The sequence below is a fragment of the Orcinus orca genome, unplaced genomic scaffold, assembly GCF_937001465.1.
Source record: "Orcinus orca unplaced genomic scaffold, mOrcOrc1.1 scaffold_23, whole genome shotgun sequence".
NCBI classification, from domain to species: domain Eukaryota; kingdom Metazoa; phylum Chordata; class Mammalia; order Artiodactyla; family Delphinidae; genus Orcinus; species Orcinus orca.
This window is the reverse complement of record NW_026043884.1, coordinates 7,633,829-7,652,098: the sequence shown is the minus strand read 5'-3', so window position 1 is coordinate 7,652,098 and position 18,270 is coordinate 7,633,829.

Genomic DNA, 18,270 nt, shown 5'->3' with positions numbered 1-18,270 from the left:
TGGAGTGTTGGGACCCTTGGAATGAGTAGCATGAAGTATTGCATTAAACTTTTGGCAGTTGCTCACCAAAACTCACCAATCCTCTCAGCCCCAAGTGTCCAGCCTTATGTCTTATCCAGCTGTGGGTTTATATGTGGTCAATCCAGGTTGCATCACAGCCCCTGAGCAAATTTTGTAAGAATTTTTCTCTCTTTCATTGTTTCTGCGTTTTGTTTTTAAAATTTATTTCTATAATGGGGTTTAGCTCATTTTCACTGCTGTGTTTGTGCCGCTCTGCACACACTTGATTCCCTTATGGAGATATATCAATACATGGATTTTAAGATTCTTATTACTCAGATATATTTCTCTGCGGTGTATAAGGTGTGTTGAGGCCAGTTCATTGAGCAAGGTGTAGATCTTGTCTAATATCTATTTGGTTTATTGAACGGTATCTGTGCTAATTTCAAACTCTGGTTTTATGCATCACCCCACCTCTCCTTTCCCCTTAAGCTGACATAAGTGTGTTTTCTAAATGTGAGACACTGTTCTGTTCTGTAATTCATTTCTTGTGCAGCCATATTTACCCTCCCTCTATAAGTGATATCTTATGATATGTTTCTTTTTCTGTTTGACTTATTTCAAGTAGTATTAGCGGACCTAAATCTACTCTTTATCCTTCTACTACCCTTATTACATTGATTTCATGGTGAAGAGATATTCCATTGTACATAAGTACCACATCTTCTTTATCCATTGTTCTCTTTCCTGGGATATTTAAGGTGTACTGAAGTTGAGGTTCTTGTAAACAGAGTAGCCCTAAACTGTGGTGTGCTTGTGTCTTGTTGATTTTTAGACTTCCCTAGATATACTCCCATGATTGGAAGTGTCCTATGCTCTGTAGCTCTGTTTTTTAGATGATTTAGGAACCACCATACACTTCTCCAGAGTGGCTCTCAGCAGTTCACACACTGCCCATCAGCGTATAAAGGCTCCCTGTTCTCCATGGCCTGTCCTGCATTTCTGGTTTTTACAATTTTTTAGGATGGCCCTTTTGACCGGTGGGAAATGAAACTTCTTTGTTGTGCACATTTGCATTGCTTGCTTGCTTCATTACCCATAAAGTGCGTATGCGTTTTTTCCTGGATATAATCAGGGAAAAACGCATATGCCCTTTTGGGCCAACTGCATCATTGTCGAAATTCTGCCGCTTTTCATGTGCTTTAAGTTATATCCTAGTCGAGGATCTTTTAAACAGAGAGGGGGTAAACATTGGGGTGCCTGTGTCCTCTCAATTTTTGTTTTTCCCAAGATATATGCCCATGAGTGCAAGTGCCCTATGCTCTGTAGCTCATTTTTTAGATGCTTTAGTAAACACAATACACTTCTCCAGAATGGCCGTTGGCAATATACATTTCCACTATAAGTCTCACAGGGCTCCCTCTTCTCCTTGCCCTGTCCTGCATTTCTGTTGTTTACGCTTTATGAGGATGGCTCTTCTGACTGATGCGAAGTGATATCTTTTGTAGTATTGACTTCCAGTGCCCACCTGTTTGCTTGGCTAAAAAAGTGTATGCCCTTTTCTTGAATATATATAGAAAAAAACGCATACACCCTTTTTGGCCAACTGCAATGTTGGCAATGTTCAGCTCCTTTTCTTGTGCTTAATGGCGAGTCCTTTCTACCTCCTCAAATCCCTTTCCTGCCATTCTCCCTTGCTTACAAGTCCTTTTCTCTGACTTTCCTCAAGACATTTTTCAGTGATGGATATTTTCAACTCTGCAGTTTCATGAATTTTACTGCCCCTGAGTTCCATTGTTCAAATTGTGTTTATGGGAACTGGCCACAAAGCAGCGGGATTTCCTCAAGCCCTATACTGTTTCCATGGGCAATCCTAGCCTTTGGTCAATTCGTCTTCCTGATTGGAAATTAGAGTGACATGTGCCTGTCTGAACACCTAGGACTTGTCTCTCATTGTTCCTCATCCTTCCGCTTCATCCTCTGGACAAATTCCAAACTGTACACAACAGGATGTTGACAGTGCTGACATCTCCAAGTGGGGAGACTGTTAGTAAAGACGCTGGAGGGGTGAACCCGAGCACCAGGAGATGAGGAGATGAGATGCCTTTTCCAAACTCTTCCCGATCAGACGGTATACCATCCTCTGGGTGTGACAGAGATGTTTTAGCAGTAGGAAGAGTCCCATTCATGTAAGGAGAACACCAGGGCTTTTTCAAAATCAGTGTCTCCCCGAAACCCAAACTGGGGAATTTTTTAAGCTACGGCTACACATATGTTCATTAAGGGCCTTGGGAAGTAGGCAGAGTCCAAACTTTAGATGATTGAAGTCTTCAGGGTCAGAAGCACTCACCACCAGCTTCCCTTAGGTTACACTTTAACTGTCATTGATAGATGATGTCAATAAAAATATCTATTCTTTTCCAGATTATTTCCCCTTATAGGTTATTGCAAAATGTTGAGTGTAGTTCCCTGTGCTATACAGTAGTTCCTTGTTGATGATCTATTTTATACATAGCAGTGTGTATGTGTTAATCCCAAACTGTTAATTTATCCCTCCTCCCACCTTTCCCCTTTGGTAATAATAAATTATAAGATTTTATACTTCTCAGAAATGGGGGAGCTGAAAGAGAGGTATCATTTTCAATGGAAAAGCATTTAAAACAAGATTGAAGCTTTAACCAAGATTATTAGATGTACATCCTTGGAAAGAAATCACTTCGTTTCTCTAATATTGACCTGACAAATAAGACAAACCTTTTCACTGAACTTGCTTATAATAAAGTGATGGAAATATCAAATGGAAGTGTTAGAAACATCTTATTTTACCTGAGCCTTATACACTGTTCTATGTTAACTACAGTTTGGCTCACACATCGGTTCATTGAGGTTACAATAGTCTCAATTTCTGTTACTGATCCTCCAGAGTGGACCCCAACAAGTGTCCCCCTGCCCAGTGTCATTGGGGCCAACAGATCGAGACTGAGTTTGGTTCACAAGCAAAGGAAACTTTATATTTTGATCAGAGAATGGAGAGGTGAGAGCATGCACTACCCCGTGGGCTGTGGGCTGGGCTGTTGTGTAGAGATCCTGTCAGAGTCAGTGGGAGGGAGGGGGCGGAGCTCTCGAGGGCCCGGTTGGCTGCAGCTCAGGCTCTATATCGCGGAGTCTGCACTGGGCCCCAGGAGCTGAGGTGTCGTCCCAGCCATTCTGCACTAGGAAATCTGGTCTGAAGTGCCGGGTGTGGAACCTCTGCATGCGGGACCCTAGGAGCACATGAAATTAGACAAAGCACAAAGGATAAAAACAGTTAGACTTGACTTTATTGCCCAGATTCTATTTTTATCTCCCAGGGATTTTTAATGGGCTTTGCTGGGGACAAACCCCTCCTCTGCCTTTTGTCCCGTTCCTCATTCTTGGAGTGCTGAGGGTGCAGACCCTTCTTCTGTAACTGCTGAGTGCTGAGTTGGGAGACCTCATACCCGGGGGCGAGGGTCAGAGCTTCTCCCCAGCAGCTTCCAGGTGACGTTGATTGTCCCCAGGCCCCCTGCCTCCCTGCTCATCCACCTGAGCACCAGCATTGGAAGTGTTATAGATTCTAATGACCTTTAAGGGTCCAGGAAAGAGATGTGCAGAGACGCTGTGGGGGCCGGTTTCACCCCGCCCCACATTTGTTCGGCCACCTTAGGCTGACCGTTTCTGCCAGCCTAGATGCTCTGACCAGTAGTCTGCGCTTTCTTCAATTAGGCCCCTGAATTAACGTACAAACAGCACCAGGTGTCAGAGCCCTGCCCGCTCAACTCCCAGACAGTCCAGGGTCAGTGGTGATCAAGGACCATGATGGCCACTGAGTCAACAGCCTTTTGAAGTAAACAGGAGTCCAGCCAGTCTCATTGGCCACCATCATCACGGTGTCTGTAGGCTTTTCTATGGTGACAGTGTGATATACGGTTCTCCCGCCAAGATTATTAGCTCCCCTCTGGGTGCAGTAAGTCCTGCAAGCAGTAGTCTACTCTTTTGGGACACACTCTTGTTGTTTTATGAGAGAAACTCCAGGTCAAGTGATGTTCACATGAGTCGTCATGGTGCCCTGTTGCCCCCGGTTATCTCTCTGGATGTTGGAGTTGGAAGGCCTCCTCACTCGAGGTTGGTGTGCCCACAGAGCGAACCCTGCAACTTCAGGGCATGGTTGGTGGTTAGGATCACCACGTGGGGTCCTTTCCCCTTAGGAGGGAGGTGGCCTTTGGGGCTGCTGATTTCCAGGTTTTCAGATACCGCCAGTATCTTGGCCAGATGTGGCAGTGGGCCTAGCCCCTTGGTGACCGTAGTTTACCCTACCTGGATGGCATTCTTGCATTGTTCCATTTCAAGTGGTCCCAGTTTTTGCACTAATTCTCCAATGGCGATTCACCTTTCACCGGGAATGTAAAGGTCAAAGGGTTTAGCTAAATTAGGGAGTTCCAGGGCAAGGGTCTGAATTGACTGCTCTTTCCATTCTTGAAAGGCCACTTCTGGATTCTATTCAAAAGGATCATCATCTTTTCCTTTCAGTGTTTCATATAGAGGCCCAGCTAGTAGACTGTAGTTAGGGATCCAGAAGCAGCAAACCCTGGCCTCCCCAGGAACCCCTAAGCTGTCTTCTAGTTTTAGAAAGGGGTAAGGCTGAAAATGGTTTCTTCCCTTTCCTGGGATGGGCTTCTCTGACCTTCTGTGAGAACGAAGCCCAGGCAGGTCACCACAGTCTGTGATATTTGAGCTTTTTCTTGGACAACTTCTATCCTTTATTGGCTTGGTAGTTCAGAGGCCTCCTTAGTAGGGCTGGCGATCAGAATGTCGTCTGTGTACTGAAGGAGGGTTTCCTTTTCCAGAGGTAGAACTTTTAGGTCTTTAGCTAAGCTTTCCCCAAAGATGGTGTGGGAATTTTTGCACCCTTGGGGCAAGACGGCCCGGAAGTATTGTTTTAGTTGTATGTTGAGTCCTGCCACTCACAAGCCAAAATTTCTTGTGACTCTGGGACTAATGGAATACAAAAGAAGGCATCATTGAAGACTAATACAGAATACCATGTCCTGGTGGTTGGTAGAATGACCAGCAGGGTGTAGGAATTAGGAGCAGCTGGAGGTATATCCTCGGTGGCTTCACTGACTGTCCTGACATCCTTTACCAGGTCCCCAGCAGCCCATGGGGCTCTCGTGGTCAGACCAATCCCAGAATATGGAGCTCACCTGGGCAGGTACCCCACCTCCACCCCAGCCCACGGGGCTCTCGTGGTCAGGCCCCTCCCAGGATACAGAGCTACCCTTGCAGGTACCGTGGCAGGGCTGGGCACACAGGAACCGTGCACATAGCCCTCATTGCAGAGCACCCCCAGCTCACCTGTCGCTCAGAGCTGACACAGAGCACCTCAGAGCAGGACTTGAACTAACAAACTGCAGCTGCAACAGGTCTGTGACCCTGGGCATCACTCTGTGCGGCCTCCCTCCACCTGGTCTTCCAGAGACTTCCACTACACCCGGGGCACCAGGCCTCTGTCTCCAACCACCACCCACCCCTCCTCTCCCTGACTCCTGGGTTCCTCTCATTAGGAGAGGGTTTTCTTGAAGTTGTCTCCCACTCATGGGCCAGATAAAATGATTAGAAAACAAGCCAAAGCTGCAGACCCTTGTCTATCCTGACTCTCAGAGCCCACACCTGTTCCTTGGACCTGGCCGGTTCAGCAAGTTCCATTTTCTGCAACTGTGAGCCCCTGAGGGGTGATGATTGGCTGACCTGGGCAGCCTTACCTTGCCAGCCAGCCCTCCCCAGGTGTGCCTGGGTTGAGATCAATATAAATACCACTCCAGGCAGCAAGAGCCCCTGCAGCCGTGCCTGACGCCATTTTCTCTGCCCTGTCAGCAGTCTCGGGGCTGGGCTGGTGGGAGGGAGTGAGAGGCCACGGCTCTGTGGGTGGCCCAGTGTGAGTGGGGCTCTGCTGGACTTTCTGCAGCAGTTGCCAGGCTGCCACCTGCTAAAGAAGAGGATGTGTTACCTATACCTGCTGCTGGAATTTCTCCCTGGGCAGAGGTGAGGAAGGAAAAAAGCAGTGGGGGCAGGGACAGGACGGGTATCTCAGGCAGGGAAATGGAAATCTTCCAGAAGAGCACCCAGGGCCAGGACCATCCTGGCTGGCCTGCAGGCACCAAGTCGGCCGGCATGCTGTCACTCGTGTGGCTCTATGGCCCTTCCTCTAGGCTTTCAAGTCCTTGTATATATTCAGGTGTTTTACCTGGGACGGGTGGGAATAGTTCAGCAGCAGCTGGCCTGGGGCTCAGCTCAGGTTTACTCACAGATGCCTCGGCACAGTGCCCCAGCTTTGCAATGAGGACGCTTGTAGCATGGGGGCTGCTGGCTGAATGGGAGACGATTCCCCACCACTGACCAACTTCAGAATTGTTTACAACTGGAGCAAGTGCCCTGATACGGTTTTCCTCTGTGGAACTGGTGGGTTCTGTGTTTTGTTTCTCTTTTTCGTTTTTGGTTCAAGGTAGATTTTATTCCTCTTTTTTGTATTTACAGATATAAGCATGGAAATAATTTATTCATATAAATACATGTATGTGAAGGGAATAATTGTTTTTTCTGTTTTATTTTTTAAATTTTATTTCTTTTCAATTTTGAATTTTATTTTATATTTTTATACAGCAGGTTCTTATTGGTTATCTATTTTATACATATAAATGTATACATGCCAATCCCAGTCTCTCAACTCCTCCCAACACCACCACCCCAACAGCTTTCCCCCCTTGTTGTCCATACGTTTGTTGTCTACATCTGTTGCTCTATTTATGCCTTGCAAAATGGTTAACCTGTACTGTTTTTCTAGGTTCCACATATATGCATGAATATACAAGATTTGTTTTTCTCTTTCTGACTTACTTCACTCTGTATGACCTTCTCTAGATCCATCGACGTCTCTACAAATGACCCAATTTCATTCCTTTTCATGGCTTAGTAATATTCCATTTTATATATGTACTAAAGCTTTATGCATTCGTCTGTCTGTGGGCATTTAGGTTGCTTCCATTACCTCGATATTGTAAAGAGTGAGGCAATGAACATTGCGGTGAATGTCTCTTTTTGATTTATGGTTTTGTCTGGGTATATGTCCAGAACTGGGATTGCTGTATAATATGGTAATTCTACTGTTAGTTTCTTAAGAAACTCCATATTGTTCTCCATAGTGACTGTATCAATTTATATTCCCAACAATAGTGGAAGAGGGTTCCATTTCTCCACACGCTTTCCAGCATTTTTGTTTGTAGATTTTCTGATGATGCCCATTCTACCAGGTGTGAGGTGATATCTCATTGTTGAGTCCATTTCCTTGAGAAAGGGGTAGGTCTTGTCTATTACATATTTAGCTTATGGAACGGTATCTGTGCTAATTTCAAACACAGGTTTTATGCAGCACCCCAACTCACCTTCCCCCTTAAGCAAGCATAAGTTGGTTTTCTAAACATGAGACCCTGTTCTGTTTTGTAATTCAGTTCATGTGTAGCCAAGTTCGCATTCCATGTATTAGTGGTACCTTATGAGGTTTCTTTTTCAGTGTGACTTTTTTCACTTAGAATCACCGTGCCTCATCCACTCATTATGCTGGTACGGGCCTGGTGACATAGTTTTCATTGCTGAGAGGTATTCTGTTGTACGTAAGTACCACAACTTCTTTATCCATTATTTGCTCTCTGGCATATTTAACTTGTGCTGCAGAAGAGGTTCCTGTAAACAGAGCCATACCAAATTTTGGGGTGGCTGTGTCTTTTTGATTTTAATTTCCCTAAGCTATAGGACCATAAGTGGAAGTGCCCTAGGCTCTGTTGCTTTGTTTTTTAGATGTTTCAGGAAACACCATACACTTCTCCCGAGTGGCTGTTGGCAATTTACATCACGCCCATCAGCATAACAAGGCTCCCTGTTCTCCAGGGCCTGTCCTGCCTTTCTGGATTTTACACTTTTTTCAGATGGCCCTTTTGACCGAGGGGAAGTGAGACTTCATTGTACTGCAGATTTCTTTTGCAAGCTTGCTTGGTTGGCCAAAAAGGGCGTATGCGTTTTTTCCTGAATATATTCAGGAAAAAACGCATACGCCCTTTTTGGCCAAGTGCATTATTGTGGACGTTCTGCCTCTTTTCCTATGCGTTAAATGCAATTCCAGTCTACCTCCTGAAATCGGTTTCCTGCAATTCTGCCCCGCTTTCATGTCCTCTTGGCAGCCTTACTTCAGTATATTTGTGGACGATAGCTGTCATTTATAACTCTGCAGGTTTGTGAATTACAGTGCCCCTGAGCTCCTTTCTTCAACTCGCTTTCTTGTGAGCTGGCCGCAACACCGCAACAATGCTTCAGGCCCTAATCTGGTTCCGGCACGGCAGGCTGAGCCTTTCGTTAATTCCTCTTCCTGGTGGGAAATGAGAGTTAAATTTGCCCGTCCAGACACCTCCAGCTATTCTCTCATTGGTTCTCCCTATTCCTGTTCATCTTCCGCAGAAATTGCAAACTGGGCCAAACAGGAGGTTAAAGGCACTGACTCTCCAAGTCGGGAGAGTGTTAGTAAAGCGTCTGGAATGTTGCACCCGAGTACCAGGGGACTAGAACTGAGACATATTTGAACACGTCTCCCGATCACACGGTTGATCATACTGTGGGATCCACATGCATGTTTTAGCTGAAGGAAGAATCCCTTAAACCTGGAGAGTTGAGACCCGTGGAATGGGTACCATGCAATACGACTTCAAAGGGTCTTCATTTGCTCACCGAACCTCTCCAATCCTATCACTGCTGCGTTTATGCCCCTGTACACATGCTTGATTCCCTTTCGGAGACATAGCAATCCATAGGTTTTAAGATACTTACTAGTCAGGTACATTCTTAGGTGTTTAATATGGGGAGTTGAGTCCATTTCGTTGAGCAAGGAGTAGCTCTTGTCTATACCATATTTGGCTTAAGGAAGTTTACCTGTGCTCATTTCAATCTCTGGTTTTATGCAGCACCCCAACTCACCTTTCCCCTTAAGCAAGCATAAGTTGGTTTTCTAAATTTGAGACCCTGTTGTGTTTTGGAATTCAGTTCCAGTATAGCCAAGTTTACATTCCGTGTATTAGTGATATCTCATTATGTTTCTTTTTCTGTGTGACTTATTTCAGTTAGAATCATCATACGTGAATCCACTCATTATGCTGCTATGGGCCTGATGACACAGATTTCATTGCTGAGTGATATTTCATTGTACGTAAGTACCAAAACTTCTTTACCCATTTTTCACTTTCTGCGAAATTGAACTTGTACCGTAAATGAGGTTCTTGTAAACAGAGCCGTCCCAAACTTTGGGGTGGCTGTGTCCTTTTGATTTTAATTTCCCTAAGCTATAGGACCATAAGTGGAAGTGCCCTAGGCTCTGTTGGTTTGTTTTTTAGATCTTTCTGGAAACACCATACACTTCTCCAGAGTGGCTGTTGGCAATTTACCTCCCACCCATCAGCATAACAAGGCTCCCATTTCTCCATGGCCTGTCCTGCCTTTCTGGATTTTACACTTTATTCAGATGGCCCTTTTGACCGGGGGGAAGTGAGACTTCATTGTAATGCAGATTTCCTTTGCAAGCTTGCTTGGTTGGCCAAAAAGGGCGTATGCGTTTTTTCCTGAATATATTCAAGGAAAAAAGCATACGCCTTTTGTGGCCAAGTGCATTATTGTCGACGTTCTGCCTCTTTTCCTATGCTTTAAATGCAATTCCAGTCTACCTCCGGAAATCGCTTTCCTGCAATTCGGCCCCACTTTCAAGTCCTCTTGGCAGGCTTACTTCAGTATATTTTTGGACGATAGCTGTCATTTATAACTCTTCAGGTTTGTGAATTACAGTGCCCCTGAGCTCCTTTCTTCAACTCACTTGCTTGTAAGCTGGCTGCTACACCGCAGGATTGCTTCAGGCCCTAATCTTGTTCTGGCATGGCACGCTGAGCATTTGCTTAATTCCTCTTCCTGGTGGAAATGAGAGTTAAATTTGCCCGTCCAGACACCTCCAGCTAGTCTATCATTGGTTCTCCCTATTCCTGTTCATCTTCCGCAGAAATTGCAAACTCGGCCAAACAGGAGGTTAAAGGCACTGACTCTCCAAGTCGGGAGAGTGTTAGTAAAGCGTCTGGAATGTTGCTCCCGAGTACCAGGGGACGAGAACTGAGACATATTGGAACACGTCTCCCGATCACACGGTTGATCATACTCTGGGTACCACATGCATGTTTTAGCTGAAGGAAGAATCCCTTAAACCTGGAGAGTTGAGACCCGTGGAATGGGTACCATGCAATATGACTTCATAGGGTCTTCATTTGCTCACCGAACCTCTCCAATCCTATCACTGCTGCATTTATGCCCCGGGACTCACGCTTGATTGTCTTTCAGTGACATAGCAATCCTTAGGTTTTAAGATACTTACTAGTCAAGTACATTATTAGGCGTTTAATATGGGGTTTTGAGTCCATTTCGTTGAGCAAGGAGTAGCTCTTGTCTATTCCATATTTGGCTTAAGGAACTTTATCTGTGCTCATTTCAATCTCTGGTTTTATGCAGCACCCCAACTCACCTTTCCCCTTAAGCAAGCATAAGTTGGTTTTCTAAATTTGAGACCCTGTTCTGTTTTGTAATCAAGTTCCTGTGTAGCCAAGTTTACATTCCATGTATTAGTGATATCTTATGATGTTTCTTTTTCTGTGTGACTTATTTCAGTTAGAATCATCATACCTGAATCCACTCTATGCTGCTACGGGCCTGATGACATAGATTTCATTGCTGAGTGATATTGCATTGTACGTAAGTACCACAACTTCTTTATCCATTTTTGACTTTCTGTGATATTGAACTTGTCCCGTAAACGAGGTTCTTGTAAACAGAGCCATCCCAAATTTAGGGGTGGCTGTGTCTTTTTGATTTTATTTTCCCTAAGCTATAGGTCCATAAGTGGAATTGCCCTAGGCTCTGTTGCTTTGTTTTTTAGATGTTTCAGGAAACACCATACACTTCTCTCAAGTGGCTGTTGGCAATTTACATCCCGCCCATCAGCATAACAAGGCTCCCTGTTCTGCATGGCCTGTCCTGCCTTTCTGGATTTTACACTTTTTTCAGATGGCCCTTTTGACCTGGGGGAAGTGAGACTTCATTGTAGTGCAGATTTCCTTTGCAAGCTTGCTTGGTTGGCCAAAAAGGGCGTATGCGTTTTTTCCTGAATATATTCAGGAAAAAACGCATACGCCCTTTTTGGCCAAGTGCATCATTGTGGACGTTCTGCCTCTTTTCCTATGCTTTAAATGCAATTCCAGTCTACCTCCTGAAATCGGTTTCCTGCAATTCTGCCCAGCTTTTAGGTCCTCTTGGCAGCCTTACTTCAGTATATTTTTGGATGATAGCTGTCATTTATAACACTGCAGATTTGTGAATTACAGTGCCCCTGAGCTCCTTTCTTCAACTCGCTTTCTTGTGAGCTGGCCGCAAAACCGCACTATTGCTTCTGGCCCTAATCTGTTTCCAGCACGGCACCCTGAGCCATTGGTTAATTCCTCTTCCTGGTGGGAAATGAGAGTTAAATTTGCCCGGCCAGACACCTCCAGCTAGTCTCTCATTGGTCCTCCCTATTCCTGTTCATCTTCCGCAGAAACTGCAAACTGGGCCAAACAGGAGTTTAAAGGCACTGACTCTCCAAGTCGGGAGAGTGTTAATATAGCGTCTGAAATGTTGCACCCAAGTACCAGCTGACGAGAACTGAGACATATTGGAACACGTCTCACGGTCACACGGTTGATCATTCTCTGGGTTCCACATGCATGTTTCAGCTGAAGGAAGAATCCCTTAAACCTAGAGAGTTGAGACCCGTGGAATGGGTACCATGCAATATGACTTCAAAGGGTCTTCATTTGCTCACCGAACCTCTCCAATCCTATCACTGCTGCGTTTATGCCCCTGTACTCACGCTTGATTCTCTTTCAGAGACATAGCAATCCATAGGTTTTAAGATACTTACTAGTCAGCTACATTCTTAGGAGTTTAATATGGGGTGTTGAGTCCATTTCATTGAGCAAGGTGTAGCTCTTGTCTATTCCATATTTGGCTTAAGGAACTTTATCTGTGCTCATTTCAATCTCTGGTATCATGCAGCACCCCAACTCACCTTTCCCCTTAAGCAAGCATATGTTGGTTTTCTAAATTTGAGACACTCTTCTCTTTTATAATCCAGTTCCTGTGTAGCCAAGTTTACATTCCGTGTATTAGTGATATCTTATGATGTTTCTTTTTCTGTGTGACTTATTTCAGTTAGAATCATCATACCTGAATCCACTCATTATGCTGCTATGGGCCTGATGACTTAGATTTCATTGCTGAGTGATAGTGCATTGTACGTAAGTACCACATCTTCTTTACCCATTTTTCACTTTCTGCGATATTGAACTTGTACCGTAAATGAGGTTCTTGTAAACAGAGCCGTCCCAGACTTTGGGGTGGCTGTGTCTTTTTGATTTTAATTTCCCTAAGTTATAGGTCCGTAAGTGGAAGAGCCCTAGGCTCTGTTGCTTTGTTTTTTAGATGTTTCAGGAAACACCATACACTTCTCCCGAGTGGCTGTTGGCAATTTACATCCCGGCCATCAGCAAAACAAGGCTCCCAGTTCTTCATGGCCTGTCCTGCCTTTCTGGATTTTACACTTTTTTCAGATGGCCCTTTTGACCAGGGGGAAGTGAGACTTCATTGTAGTGCAGATTCCTTTGCAAGCTTGCTTGGTTGGCCAAAAAGGGCGTATGCGTTTTTTCCTGAATATATTCAGGAAAAAACGCATACGCCCTTTTTGGCCAAGTGCATCATTGTGGACATTCTGCCTCTTTTCCTATGCTTTAAATGCAATTCCAGTCTACCTCCTGAAATCGGTTTCCTGCAATTCTGCCTTGCTTTCGATGCCTCTTCATAGCCTTACCGCAATATATTTTTTGAAAATAGTTGGTCTTTATAACTCTGCACGTTTTTGAATTGCAGTGGCCCTTAGCTCCATTTTTCAGCTCATATTTTTGTGATATTGCCTCATAACCACAGGATTCCTTCAGGCCCTATTCTTCTTCTGGGGCACCTTGCTGTGCCTTTGGTTTATTCTTCTTACTGATGTGAAATTAGAGTGACATGTGCCCATTGAAACCGCTACAGCTAGTTTCTCACTGGTTCCCCCTATTCCCATTCATCCTCCACACTAACTGCAGACTGTGCGATACCAGAACTTAAAGACATTGACTCTCCATGTGGGGATGTTGTTAGTAAAGCGGCTGGAATGTCGATCCGCAGCCCCAGGAGAGGAAAAATGAGGTGCGTTTTACAAACCTTTTCTGATCATATGGTATACCAGTCGCTGGGTTTCCCAAGCATGGTTTAGCTGTAGGAAGATTCCCTTCAACCTGGAGTGTTGGGACCCTTGGAATGAGTAGCATGAAGTATTGCATTAAACTTTTGGCAGTTGCTCACCAAAACTCACCAATCCTCTCAGCCCCAAGTGTCCAGCCTTATGTCTTATCCAGCTGTGGGTTTATATGTGGTCAATCCAGGTTGCATCACAGCCCCTGAGCAAATTTTGTAAGAATTTTTCTCTCTTTCATTGTTTCTGCGTTTTGTTTTTAAAATTTATTTCTATAATGGGGTTTAGCTCATTTTAACTGCTGTGTTTGTGCCGCTCTGCACACACTTGATTCCCTTATGGAGATATATCAATACATGGATTTTAAGATTCTTATTACTCAGATATATTTCTCTGCGGTGTATAAGGTGTGTTGAGGCCAGTTCATTGAGCAAGGTGTAGATCTTGTCTAATATCTATTTGGTTTATTGAACGGTATCTGTGCTAATTTCAAACTCTGGTTTTATGCATCACCCCACCTCTCCTTTCCCCTTAAGCTGACATAAGTGTGTTTTCTAAATGTGAGACACTGTTCTGTTCTGTAATTCATTTCTTGTGCAGCCATATTTACCCTCCCTCTATAAGTGATATCTTATGATATGTTTCTTTTTCTGTTTGACTTATTTCAAGTAGTATTAGCGGACCTAAATCTACTCTTTATCCTTCTACTACCCTTATTACATTGATTTCATGGTGAAGAGATATTCCATTGTACATAAGTACCACATCTTCTTTATCCATTGTTCTCTTTCCTGGGATATTTAAGGTGTACTGAAGTTGAGGTTCTTGTAAACAGAGTAGCCCTAAACTGTGGTGTGCTTGTGTCTTGTTGATTTTTAGACTTCCCTAGATATACTCCCATGATTGGAAGTGTCCTATGCTCTGTAGCTCTGTTTTTTAGATGATTTAGGAACCACCATACACTTCTCCAGAGTGGCTCTCGGCAGTTCACACACTGCCCATCAGCGTATAAAGGCTCCCTGTTCTCCATGGCCTGTCCTGCATTTCTGGTTTTTACAATTTTTTAGGATGGCCCTTTTGACCGGTGGGAAATGAAACTTCTTTGTTGTGCACATTTGCATTGCTTGCTTGCTTCATTACCCATAAAGTGCGTATGCGTTTTTTCCTGGATATAATCAGGGAAAAACGCATACGCCCTTTTGGGCCAACTGCATCATTGTCGAAATTCTGCCGCTTTTCATGTGCTTTAAGTTATATCCTAGTCGAGGATCTTTTAAACAGAGAGGGGGTAAACATTGGGGTGCCTGTGTCCTCTCAATTTTTGTTTTTCCCAAGATATATGCCCATGAGTGCAAGTGCCCTATGCTCTGTAGCTCATTTTTTAGATGCTTTAGTAAACACAATACACTTCTCCAGAATGGCCGTTGGCAATATACATTTCCACTATAAGTCTCACAGGGCTCCCTCTTCTCCTTGCCCTGTCCTGCATTTCTGTTGTTTACGCTTTATGAGGATGGCTCTTCTGACTGATGCGAAGTGATATCTTTTGTAGTATTGACTTCCAGTGCCCACCTGTTTGCTTGGCTAAAAAAGTGTATGCCCTTTTCTTGAATATATATAGAAAAAAACGCATACACCCTTTTTAGCCAACTGCAATGTTGGCAATGTTCAGCTCCTTTTCTTGTGCTTAATGGCGAGTCCTTTCTACCTCCTCAAATCCCTTTCCTGCCATTCTCCCTTGCTTACAAGTCCTTTTCTCTGACTTTCCTCAAGACATTTTTCAGTGATGGATATTTTCAACTCTGCAGTTTCATGAATTTTACTGCCCCTGAGTTCCATTGTTCAAATTGTGTTTATGGGAACTGGCCACAAAGCAGCGGGATTTCCTCAAGCCCTATACTGTTTCCATGGGCAATCCTAGCCTTTGGTCAATTCGTCTTCCTGATTGGAAATTAGAGTGACATGTGCCTGTCTGAACACCTAGGACTTGTCTCTCATTGTTCCTCATCCTTCCGCTTCATCCTCTGGACAAATTCCAAACTGTACACAACAGGATGTTGACAGTGCTGACATCTCCAAGTGGGGAGACTGTTAGTAAAGACGCTGGAGGGGTGAACCCGAGCACCAGGAGATGAGGAGATGAGATGCCTTTTCCAAACTCTTCCCGATCAGACGGTATACCATCCTCTGGGTGTGACAGAGATGTTTTAGCAGTAGGAAGAGTCCCATTCATGTAAGGAGAACACCAGGGCTTTTTCAAAATCAGTGTCTCCCCGAAACCCAAACTGGGGAATTTTTTAAGCTACGGCTACACATATGTTCATTAAGGGCCTTGGGAAGTAGGCAGAGTCCAAACTTTAGATGATTGAAGTCTTCAGGGTCAGAAGCACTCACCACCAGCTTCCCTTAGGTTACACTTTAACTGTCATTGATAGATGATGTCAATAAAAATATCTATTCTTTTCCAGATTATTTCCCCTTATAGGTTATTGCAAAATGTTGAGTGTAGTTCCCTGTGCTATACAGTAGTTCCTTGTTGATGATCTATTTTATACATAGCAGTGTGTATGTGTTAATCCCAAACTGTTAATTTATCCCTCCTCCCACCTTTCCCCTTTGGTAATAATAAATTATAAGATTTTATACTTCTCAGAAATGGGGGAGCTGAAAGAGAGGTATCATTTTCAATGGAAAAGCATTTAAAACAAGATTGAAGCTTTAACCAAGATTATTAGATGTACATCCTTGGAAAGAAATCACTTCGTTTCTCTAATATTGACCTGACAAATAAGACAAACCTTTTCACTGAACTTGCTTATAATAAAGTGATGGAAATATCAAATGGAAGTGTTAGAAACATCTTATTTTACCTGAGCCTTATACACTGTTCTATGTTAACTACAGTTTGGCTCACACATCGGTTCATTGAGGTTACAATAGTCTCAATTTCTGTTACTGATCCTCCAGAGTGGACCCCAACAAGTGTCCCCCTGCCCAGTGTCATTGGGGCCAACAGATCGAGACTGAGTTTGGTTCACAAGCAAAGGAAACTTTATATTTTGATCAGAGAATGGAGAGGTGAGAGCATGCACTACCCCGTGGGCTGTGGGCTGGGCTGTTGTGTAGAGATCCTGTCAGAGTCAGTGGGAGGGAGGGGGCGGAGCTCTCGAGGGCCCGGTTGGCTGCAGCTCAGGCTCTATATCGCGGAGTCTGCACTGGGCCCCAGGAGCTGAGGTGTCGTCCCAGCCATTCTGCACTAGGAAATCTGGTCTGAAGTGCCGGGTGTGGAACCTCTGCATGCGGGACCCTAGGAGCACATGAAATTAGACAAAGCACAAAGGATAAAAACAGTTAGACTTGACTTTATTGCCCAGATTCTATTTTTATCTCCCAGGGATTTTTAATGGGCTTTGCTGGGGACAAACCCCTCCTCTGCCTTTTGTCCCGTTCCTCATTCTTGGAGTGCTGAGGGTGCAGACCCTTCTTCTGTAACTGCTGAGTGCTGAGTTGGGAGACCTCATACCCGGGGGCGAGGGTCAGAGCTTCTCCCCAGCAGCTTCCAGGTGACGTTGATTGTCCCCAGGCCCCCTGCCTCCCTGCTCATCCACCTGAGCACCAGCATTGGAAGTGTTATAGATTCTAATGACCTTTAAGGGTCCAGGAAAGAGATGTGCAGAGACGCTGTGGGGGCCGGTTTCACCCCGCCCCACATTTGTTCGGCCACCTTAGGCTGACCGTTTCTGCCAGCCTAGATGCTCTGACCAGTAGTCTGCGCTTTCTTCAATTAGGCCCCTGAATTAACGTACAAACAGCACCAGGTGTCAGAGCCCTGCCCGCTCAACTCCCAGACAGTCCAGGGTCAGTGGTGATCAAGGACCATGATGGCCACTGAGTCAACAGCCTTTTGAAGTAAACAGGAGTCCAGCCAGTCTCATTGGCCACCATCATCACGGTGTCTGTAGGCTTTTCTATGGTGACAGTGTGATATACGGTTCTCCCGCCAAGATTATTAGCTCCCCTCTGGGTGCAGTAAGTCCTGCAAGCAGTAGTCTACTCTTTTGGGACACACTCTTGTTGTTTTATGAGAGAAACTCCAGGTCAAGTGATGTTCACATGAGTCGTCATGGTGCCCTGTTGCCCCCGGTTATCTCTCTGGATGTTGGAGTTGGAAGGCCTCCTCACTCGAGGTTGGTGTGCCCACAGAGCGAACCCTGCAACTTCAGGGCATGGTTGGTGGTTAGGATCACCACGTGGGGTCCTTTCCCCTTAGGAGGGAGGTGGCCTTTGGGGCTGCTGATTTCCAGGTTTTCAGATACCACCAGTATCTTGGCCAGATGTGGCAGTGGGCCTAGCCCCTTGGTGACCATAGTTTACCCTACCTGGATGGCATTCTTGCATTGTTCCATTTCAAGTGGTCCCAGTTTTTGCACTAATTCTCCAATGGCGATTCACCTTTCACCGGGAATGTAAAGGTCAAAGGGTTTAGCTAAATTAGGGAGTTCCAGGGCAAGGGTCTGAATTGACTGCTCTTTCCATTCTTGAAAGGCCACTTCTGGATTCTATTCAAAAGGATCATCATCTTTTCCTTTCAGTGTTTCATATAGAGGCCCAGCTAGTAGACTGTAGTTAGGGATCCAGAAGCAGCAAACCCTGGCCTCCCCAGGAACCCCTAAGCTGTCTTCTAGTTTTAGAAAGGGGTAAGGCTGAAAATGGTTTCTTTCCTTTCCTGGGATGGGCTTCTCCGACCTTCTGTGAGAACGAAGCCCAGGCAGGTCACCACAGTCTGTGATATTTGAGCTTTTTCTTGGACAACTTCTATCCTTTATTGGCTTGGTAGTTCAGAGGCCTCCTTA